The sequence below is a fragment of the Spea bombifrons genome, chromosome 10, assembly GCF_027358695.1.
Source record: "Spea bombifrons isolate aSpeBom1 chromosome 10, aSpeBom1.2.pri, whole genome shotgun sequence".
Lineage (NCBI taxonomy): Eukaryota > Metazoa > Chordata > Amphibia > Anura > Pelobatidae > Spea > Spea bombifrons.
This window is the reverse complement of record NC_071096.1, coordinates 29188-39195: the sequence shown is the minus strand read 5'-3', so window position 1 is coordinate 39195 and position 10008 is coordinate 29188.

Here is a 10008-nt window from a genome sequence, read left to right as displayed (position 1 = left end):
GAAGCGGTTCCTAGGAGCTTACAATCTATTCGGATTGTGAGGAAGAAGGAGACAGAAGGAGAGGGGCTGGATGATTTAATTGTAGAGAAGGTCACGTGCAGAACATGCGTGAGATCTTGGAGGAAACAGAGAACCTCTTTCAGGATGCAGGTAATGGAGTATTAATTAGTGGTAGAGTGTATCCTTCTCTGAGTATGTGAGGTATCTTTTGATTAAGTAATTAGGGTGTCATCTCCCAGTCATAATATTACAATAAAAAGGGCGTATAAAAGGGTTTGTGGTTTATGAAAAGGTTATCGCAGAACAGAGAAGCCGGCAGACTAGTTCAGCAGATCCCTCTTTCTGTCTCGAAATGGAAAAATGTCATCATTTTATTTAATCCCTGTCTATATCCTCTACGTGAGACCGGAATATGACATCGTGGGAGTGCTTCTGCGACCTCCCGGAGATACTCGCTGCGGCCTCCCGGAGATACTCGCTGCGGCCTCCCGGAGATACTCGCTGCGACCTCCCGGAGATACTCGCTGCGACCTCCCGGAGATACTCGCTGCGACCTCCCGGAGATACTCGCTGCGACCTCCCGGAGATACTCGCTGCGACCTCCCGGAGATACTCGCTGCGACCTCCCGGAGATACTCGCTGCGACCTCCCGGAGATACTCGCTGCGACCTCCCGGAGATACTCGCTGCGACCTCCCGGAGATACTCGCTGCGACCTCCCGGAGATACTCGCTGCGACCTCCCGGAGATACTCGCTGCGACCTCCCGGAGATACTCGCTGCGACCGGACCGACGGCGCTGGGTATGCTGACCAGCTACGTGAAGACGTTTTCAGCCCCACTATTTCATGTTTTCAGATAAGATCTTCGGCATTTTTTCCGTGTAAAGGTTTTCAAAGTTTTCATCTTAAAATGTGAGTTTCAGATCCAAGAGTCTGCAGATGGACAGAGGCGAGTTTGAAACAATACGAAATTTCTGAAAAATAAAACGGATTTCAAGGTGAAAACTCCACAAGGAGTCAGTAGAGTTTCCAGAAGTTCAGCCATTTCAATGATAAAAGCAGCCGGTGGAAATATGAATGAAGTGTGACTTGAATTAACCAGAAACAACATTTACGCTGAAACCGGAGAGTGTGCAATAACCAGAGAGGTGAGCGCGCAGGCACGCCATTCCAGGCTGCATACAAAATGGAGAGCATAAAATGGAAATCCCAGCATAGTCCCTGAGAAAAAGTCAGATGTGAATCCTGAGAATTTCATCCTGATCCTGAAAATAGAAAGTACGTGTTTAAAAAAAAAAAAAAAAAAAAAAGCAAAGTGCGCAGTCTGCCCTAAAAGCCCCCACGTCTCCGGGATGTTACCCGCGCTGCTCCTAATTCCCGGAGCCCCCTGTTCCGTTCTGTCAGACTCCCCCCTACTTTATCCAAACCTCCCTGTCCAAAGGAGCTTACAATCTGCACTCCAATTACTCTCAGCCAGCACCGTATGAAACCATCAATCCTCGCCATCTCTGAGATCTCTGGCCCCTGACTTCACCACGTCCCTCTCGCTGCACTCCCACCACACGTGATTATTTGTGGCCGTCAAGAACCTTCTTATTATCGGGAAACTTGGGTCTGGAGCCAGCAGATGCTGCACATGTGACAGAGAGGAAAGCCTTGTGTCTGGGGCTGATCTGCGCTTCTCATACATAAAAAAAGGAAAATGACGATAAACAATAAATGTATTTATTTATAATGGACGCCTGGATTAACCCTCTCGGCAAAGTAACCGTCCCATTACACGTGAGAGATCTTCCTCCTATGTTCTGTGTCCCGGGTGAGCGCCCGTCAGGAGGTTTCGGAGGCTTTTCCAGGGGGTCTTTCTTTCAGCAAATTGTGCCGCATTATTTCTGGGTTTCATTGGAAAGGAAAGGTTGGTTTTATGCATCATGTCATAGCGAATTCAGAGCTTTCCACAAGTTCCATGGGGAATTCTCTCGCCACAATTCAGAATCCGTAAACAGCGCCGTTCTGGCAGAGCCCTCATGAATTCTTAATTCTAATCTTTTGCGAAGTTGCCAGAGCCGCTTTCCGTCAGCTGAGATCTGTGATTAGGAACGTGCAGAATATCCGCATGTCGCTCAGAAGGGATTGTGCTCTCGAGCTTCGTGGCATGTATGCGCCCAGGTCACGTAGCATCCTCTCTATCGCAGCCATCATGGGGATCGGGATTCCTATGAAACATTCAGAACATTTACAGAAATCTGCCCAAAGCTCAATGGTTTTTTTTATGATATTGTTTATTTTCAGTGGAATGATTAAATAGTAGATTACATTTGACGTAATAGCAGACCAGACATGTATAAGACTCCAAAATCTTAAGGTATGTAGATGTTAGTCGCCATATCTAACTGTCCATAAGATGCTGCCTTACGTAATTCTATAATGACAAACTACACAACACAAATTATACAAATTATACAATACAAACGGCGGTGCTATCTCCAAGGATTAATTGCTACGTCACGGGCAGGGGCGGAACTAGAAACTACCGGGCCCTGATGCAAAAATTCACCTGGGCCCCTCAACTTCAACAGCTAGTCTGTGCCTTCATTGCCCCTTCCAACATAAAACATATGTAAAAACACAAATCACACACTCATACTCACTCACACACTCCATCTCACCCTACTTGCACATCCATGCTCATATACAGGTGCACATCTATGCTCACACACACAAAAGTACACGTCCATGCTCACACACTAAAACAATTACACATCCATGTTCACACGAATACACACACAAGTACTCAGCATTTTTGGTGAGAGATGTCAGTGGTGGGGGTTCTGGATTCAGGTCCAGAGATGACAGTGGTGGGGGTTCTGGATTCAGGTCCGGAGATGTCAGTGGTGGGGGTTCTGGATTCAGGTCAGGAGACGTCACCGGGCTGAATCGAGATCCCATAATTGGGGTAAGAGCCAGCAGCGTTCCGGTGGTTAGGGAAAATATATTTGTGATGATCGGTGTGACACTTGTCTTCCGTCCGCCTTAATTGCCGGCGTCCTAATAGTGCACGGATGATGAGAATTAACCCATTCTCTGCCACAAGCACTACCCCCATAACTCCAGATTCAGCACAAGCATCAGAGCCTTAATACTGAAATACAGGAAATGCATAATTATGTGCAGTCAGTTAATAAATTGTGTTAATTTACAAATTTGCTGTTTATTTTACAGAAAATTGACACTCATTAAAATACCCAAATGCATTGAAGAAAGGAATAGAAGAATAACATAAAAAAAAAAAAACGACAGCCAAGATCTCTATTTTCCTTTTATATTCAATCAATAATTTAACGCGGAGCCGGTGGGGTCGGTCTTTCAGATGGAGAGGGTGACCCCAGACGAGGCCCAAAGGCTCAGCTGCCAAAACATTGCATTGAAATTATTCCTCACAAGGGATTTTCTGCCCCGTGAAGCGGTTTTTATTCAGGAAGTCGCCACCTTCCAGGTTTATTAAAGCTGAGAGGGGGATTCGGCGCTCTCCGTCGTGCTGGGATTTCATTTGAAGCTACGGGAGTTTATTGAAACCTCCGAGGGTTGGCTTCTAATTCTAGTTTTCTGCCTATTCTGGAAACATAAGAACTGGAGCTCATTATATATTAGAGAATTAAATTAGACAAACATGTACTAATACAAACGCTTTTAAGGTAATTTATCTCCTGTATTTATTGTTGGTTAGACAGCCAGAACTTAACCCCGTCTGTGCAGGGGTTTAGGAGGTGCGGGGGATTAATTGGGCTTGCGTCACTTTAAAATTCAGCCTCTAACCTTTCCCATAAAGTAGATGGGAATTGGAGACGTGAATCTTTTACATTTTTTATACAGGAACAAAAGAGAAAAAAATGAAACCTATTGGGCCACCGAATAGTCCCATTTAATCTAAAATATAAACATTTATTGACAATATATCTATATGTATGTAGCATGTCTAGCGTTTTTATTGTAACGCCCGATTTATTCCTGTGCTCCGTAGCATCACACTGTCCTCGTGGTGTCAGGTTTCCAAGGTAACAGACTTTCTTTGTGAACGCTGGATTGCGGTAGAACATCACTTGGCAAATTAAGGAGAGGGTCAGGTTTCCTGCCCTGATTTTGCAGCTTAATCCAATCAGTTGTTTTATAGGAAACTTCTACTGTTTCCGGCGTCTCTCTGATGGGGCGTCTCTGAGCGCATGCCGGCGGCCATTAACACCATGAACGTTGGTTTGTATTGAGATTCTCAAGCTGTCTGAGCCAGGGATTTGCTAATTATATCCTGATTGAGCTCCTGGAATATGGCTGGTCGTAGCATGTAGTTCCTGCCACTTGTTGCCACATTTCTTGTCACTGATGTATTCTTATTTGCCCATACTGTGCCCAACATGTTTTTACTCTTTTGGTTAGAGGGGTGTATGTGTGAGGGGAGTACCCGTTAGGAGAGCTCGCTATAGTCTGTAATTCCAAAAAGTTTTGGCTTCCAGTTAATACAGCCCCACGGTGCGGATACAAACCCTGTGTCTATTCAAGCCCAGTTATCATCATGGGCTCCAGTGACTGGGGGCATGCTACCCCAGACCAAGCCCAGTTATTAGTGACATCATGGGCTCCAGTGACTGGGGGCATGCTACCCCAAACCAAGCCCAGTTATTAGTGACATCATGGGCTCCAGTGACTGGGGGCATCCTACCCGAGACCAAGCCCAGTTATTAGTGACATCATGGGCTCCAGTGACTGGGGGCATCCTACCCAAGACCAAGCCCAGTTATTAGTGACATCATGGGCTCCAGTGACTGGGGGCATCCTACCCCAGACCAAGCCCAGTTATTAGTGACATCATGGGCTCCAGTGACTGGGGGCATCCTACACCAGACCAAGCCCAGTTATTAGTGACATCATGGGCTCCAGTGACTGGGGGCATCCTACACCAGACCAAGCCCAGTTATTAGTGACATCATGGGCTCCAGTGACTGGGGGCATCCTACCCGAGACCAAGGCCAGTTATTAGTGACATCATGGGCTCCAGTGACTGAGGGCATCCTACACCAGACCAAGCCCAGTTATTAGTGACATCATGGGCTCCAGTGACTGGGGGCATCCTACCCGAGACCAAGGCCAGTTATTAGTGACATCATGGGCTCCAGTGACTGGGGGCATCCTACACCAGACCAAGCCCAGTTATTGGTAACATTGTTGGAGAAGCTTCCCCATGCGATCATGGAGCCTGTGCTCCCGCATGGTGACCACAAAGACTGTGTTCCCGCAGGGGGATACCAAAGGTTGCGCTCCCTCTAGGGCAGTGGTTCTCAACCTTCCTAAGGCCGCGACCCTTTAATTTATTTTCGTTGCTACTTCATAACTGTAATTTTGCTACTGTTATGAATCATAATGTAAATATCTGATATGCATGATGTATTTTCATTGTTACAAATTGAACATAATTAAATCATAGCGATTAATCACAAAAACAATATGTAATTATATATTGTGAAATATGTGTTTTCCGATGGTCTTAGGCGACCCCTGTGAAAGGGTCGTTCGACCCCCAAAGGGGTTGCGACCCACAGGTTGAGAACCACTGCTCTAGGGGATCATGAAGGCTGTGCTTAGAGGCTGTTTTGCCACGGGGATCCCAGAGGCTGCGCTCCCGCGTGGGGACCACAGAGGCTGTGTTGCCAAGGGGGATCACATAAACTGCGCTCCCGCTGGGGGATCCCAGAGGCTCCTGTGGGGGGTAACCCAGAGGCTGCGCTTCCGCGTGGGGGGGGTAACCCAGAGGCTGCGCTTCTGCCTGGGGGGTAACCCAGAGGCTGCGCTTCCGCCTGGGGGGTAACCCAGAGGCTGCGCTTCCGCGTGGGGGGTAACCCAGAGGCTGCGCTTCCGCGTGGGGACCACAGAGGCTGTGTTGCCAAGGGGGAATCGCATAAACTGCGCTCCCGCGGGGGTAACCCAGAGGCTGCGCTCCCGGTGGGGGGGATCCCGTAGGCTGCGCTCCCGCTGGGGGGGATCCCGTAGGCTGCGCTCCCGCTGGGGGGGATCCCGTAGGCTGCGCTCCCGCTGGGGGGGATCCCGTAGGCTGCGCTCCCGCTGGGGGGGATCCCGTAGGCTGCGCTCCCACTGGGGGGGATCCCGTAGGCTGCGCTCCCGCTGGGGGGGATCCCGTAGGCTGCGCTCCCGCTGGGGGGGATCCCGTAGGCTGCGCTCCCGCTGGGGGGGATCCCGTAGGCTGCGCTCCCGCTGGGGGGGATCCCGTAGGCTGCGCTCCCGCTGGGGGGGATCCCGTAGGCTGCGCTCCCGCTGGGGGGGATCCCGTAGGCTGCGCTCCCACTGGGGGGATCACCCGAGGCTGCGCTCCCACTGGGGGGGATCCCGTAGGCTACGCTCCCGCTGGGGGGGATCCCGTAGGCTGCGCTCCCGCTGGGGGGGATCCCGTAGGCTGCGCTCCCGGTGGGGGGATCACCGGAGGCTGCGCTCCCGGTGGGGGCGATCCCGTAGGCTGCCCTCCCGGTGGGGGGTGATCCCGTAGGCTGCGCTCCCGCTGGGGGGGATCCCGTAGGCTGCGCTCCCGCTGGGGGGGATCCCGTAGGCTGCGCTCCCGCTGGGGGGGATCCCGTAGGCTGCCCTCCCGGTGGGGGGTGATCCCGTAGGCTGCGCTCCCGCTGGGGGGGATCCCGTAGGCTGCGCTCCCGCTGGGGGGGATCCCGTAGGCTGCGCTCCCGCTGGGGGAACCCAGAGGCTGCGCTCCCGCTGGGGGAACCCAGAGGCTGCGCTCCCATGTTACTCGTGCTATACTGCTATATCCCTCCATTCGGTTAATTCCATGAATGTATGTGAAATCAGGAACAGCTGCTCCAGAGATCTGCTCAGAAAAGTCTGGCATTTTAATTGATCTTTGGGCATCCTGAATCCTCTGCTGCTGCTTTAAAGCAGACGGGTTGCCTAGCAACAACTGGCTAGTTAAAACCCTGAAAACCCTTTTTGTGATAATAAGAGATGAAGTAACCTGCGCAACCGAATGGGTAAATTGCAGGACTTTTAATGTATGCAGGAGAAGTGAGGCTCTCATTTGGCCCAGAAAAGTGATTTGTTTTGGTCAATAATTATATAGAGGCAGAGATAACGCACAGACCTCCAGGAGACCTCCGTGCTTTCTGTCTGAGAATAGAAGTATAAAGCTCCAAATAGTGGAATGCAAAACAAGCCTTTATAAATCTTGTTGACTTCTTAGCTTTTCAGGGGAGCAGAAAGGTCACCATAAAATAAGTGCTCCCGGGGTCCACGGGCGGGACGGCGATGCCCTGCCCATCAGATACCCAATTGGCGCATGTACACAGCATGGCATGGCATATTCCATGGGCACTAGCACACAACAAGTACCCCTCGCCTCTGCAACACTCTTTTCTCACAGGCTGGCAATGGGGGCATTGGGACAAATGCGATAGGGACAAGGTGCGTAAAAAGGCCACCACCTGATGATTTGTTCATGTGTTTCACTCACAGCTACCATGGCATGCCCCCCAACTGTCCCGATTTTGGGACTCTATGACAGGTGTAAGTTGTGAATTACAACTCCCACGATGCCTAGTCATGGTGGCCAATTGCTAGTTTTGGTGAGTTTTGCGAGAGCGATTTTAAAAAAAGAAAAGTGTCCCTCTTTCACAATTTAAAATGTTGGGATGAATGCCATGGTGTCTACAGTAACATGGACTTCAGGTAGCATTAGATGACTGGATCCTTTCTCTGCTCTGTTTATTGGCTTTCCGTGCATTCTACCTTCATGAACGTGTTTTGGTGATTCATGTGCGAAGATTTGGCCTGGACCGAATGTTACCAGCTCTCCTATGCCTCCCCGTCTAACCTTTTCTGCCCTTAATGCCCCTCTCTCCATATATATATATATATATATATATATATATATATATATATATCTTATTTACAGACGTTTTTCACACACGTACATATATTTACTGTATATATAGACATTATTTACATGTAAATGCAGTGTTACTCTTCTTTTTATTTCCCGTTTTGATTGTGAACGATTTTAGGGTCACAATTGCCTCCGCGGCTGGAGATCTGCGGAGTTATCCTGCCTCTACCGGCAGCCGGTGCGGCGATTAGTGGGGAGCGCGTTAAACTCTGCTTCGCACGTTGTGATCGTCTGGCCAATATTAGAGCTCAAACTTCGCGAACGCTCCCGCCATGTGCTGCTTTCATTTCAAGCCAGAATGGAAGTCTGGTCGCAAAAACCTTTATTACACAAACTCTGATGGCTTTGCCAGACAAGAGCATTAGCAGAAACACGGGAAGCGCCAGGCACCTCCGCACATGCGCAAATCTTTTAGTTCTTTAGGAAAATATGGGTTTATGAACTTCGCAAATTAGAAGCAAATGATGGATATGTTGGACTTTGAGACAAATTGGGATCAAGGAGCAGCCATTGTTGAGATATGAAAATAACTATAGATTGCGTGTAACTTTTTATTAATGAAAACAGAATTATGTTACCCCGAAACTCTTAATGCAGGAGGTTAGAAATATTACATTAAGTAGCGTGTTAACTAATACAGATGCTCAGACCCCTTTTCTCTACCTCTGCCGCCATCCTCATTTACCTGAATTGACAGCCTTAGCACATTTATGTCTGGTCACATGTCTGAGGGCAGCCAATAGAAGCCCACTTCCCTCCATGCTCCTGACACACTGTTTATTGTGATTACGCATGTCCTATATCTGCACCATGGTTCGTACAAATTTGTTGCAGTTTTCATGTGTGAAGACCTTACCCATGCTTTCCTAGAATGAGCAACTTAATCTCTTAACTTGTTGTTGTGGGACCTTAACAGGGCCCCCCCAAACACTCTGGCACGCATATAGAAAGACACATACACAAATTACATACACTCATACTCACACACCTGCACATCTGTGCTCACACACACAATTACACGTCCATGCTCACACACACACAATTACACGTCCATGCTCACACACACACAATTACACGTCCATGCTCACACACACACAATTACACGTCCATGCTCACACACACACAATTACACGTCCATGCTCACACACAAGTACACATACATATACACAGACACATATACATACATCCCACCTCCCCTGCCTCCGCTTACCTCTCGCCACTCCTTCAGCTTGCTGCGCGGGCAGCCTTGGTTTCACCGTGGGGTCAGGTGACGTAATGTAACCCAATACGTTCCTGTCTCCCGTGGCATTTCAAAATAGTTCACAAAGGGCACTTCCGACCTGGACAGGTGCGGTCCCGGTCTGCAGGGCCCTTTCTAAACAATTTTGAACCATTACGAGAAGACAGGAACAAGGAGTCCCAAGGGTTGCCTCTGGCCCCCTAGAGGCACGGGCGCCATTGCTGTGACCCCTGTAGTTACGCCACTGGACCCTAATCCTAAGTATAGCAATAACTGTAAACCCAACCTCTGGAGGGGGACCCTGCACCCAACCTCTGGAGAGGACCCTGCACCCAACCTCTGGAGAGGACCCTGCACCCAACCTCTGGAGGGGGACCCTGCACCCAACCTCTGGAGAGGACCCTGCACCCAACCTCTGGAGGGGGACCCTGCACCCAACCTCTGGAGGAGGACCCTGCACCCAACCTCTGGAGGGGGACCCTGCACCCAACCTCTGGAGGGGGACCCTGCACCCAACCTCTGGAGAGGACCCTGCACCCAACCTCTGGAGGGGGACCCTGCACCCAACCTCTGGAGGAGGACCCTGCACCCAACCTCTGGAGGGGGACCCTGCACCCAACCTCTGGAGAGGACCCTGCACCCAACCTCTGGAGGGGGACCCTGCACCCAACCTCTGGAGGAGGACCCTGCACCCAACCTCTGGAGGGGACCCTGCACCCAACCTCTGGAGGGGACCCTGCACCCAACCTCTGGAGGGGGCCCTGCACCCAACCTCTGGAGGGGGCCCTGCACCCAACCCCTGGAGAGGACCCTGACG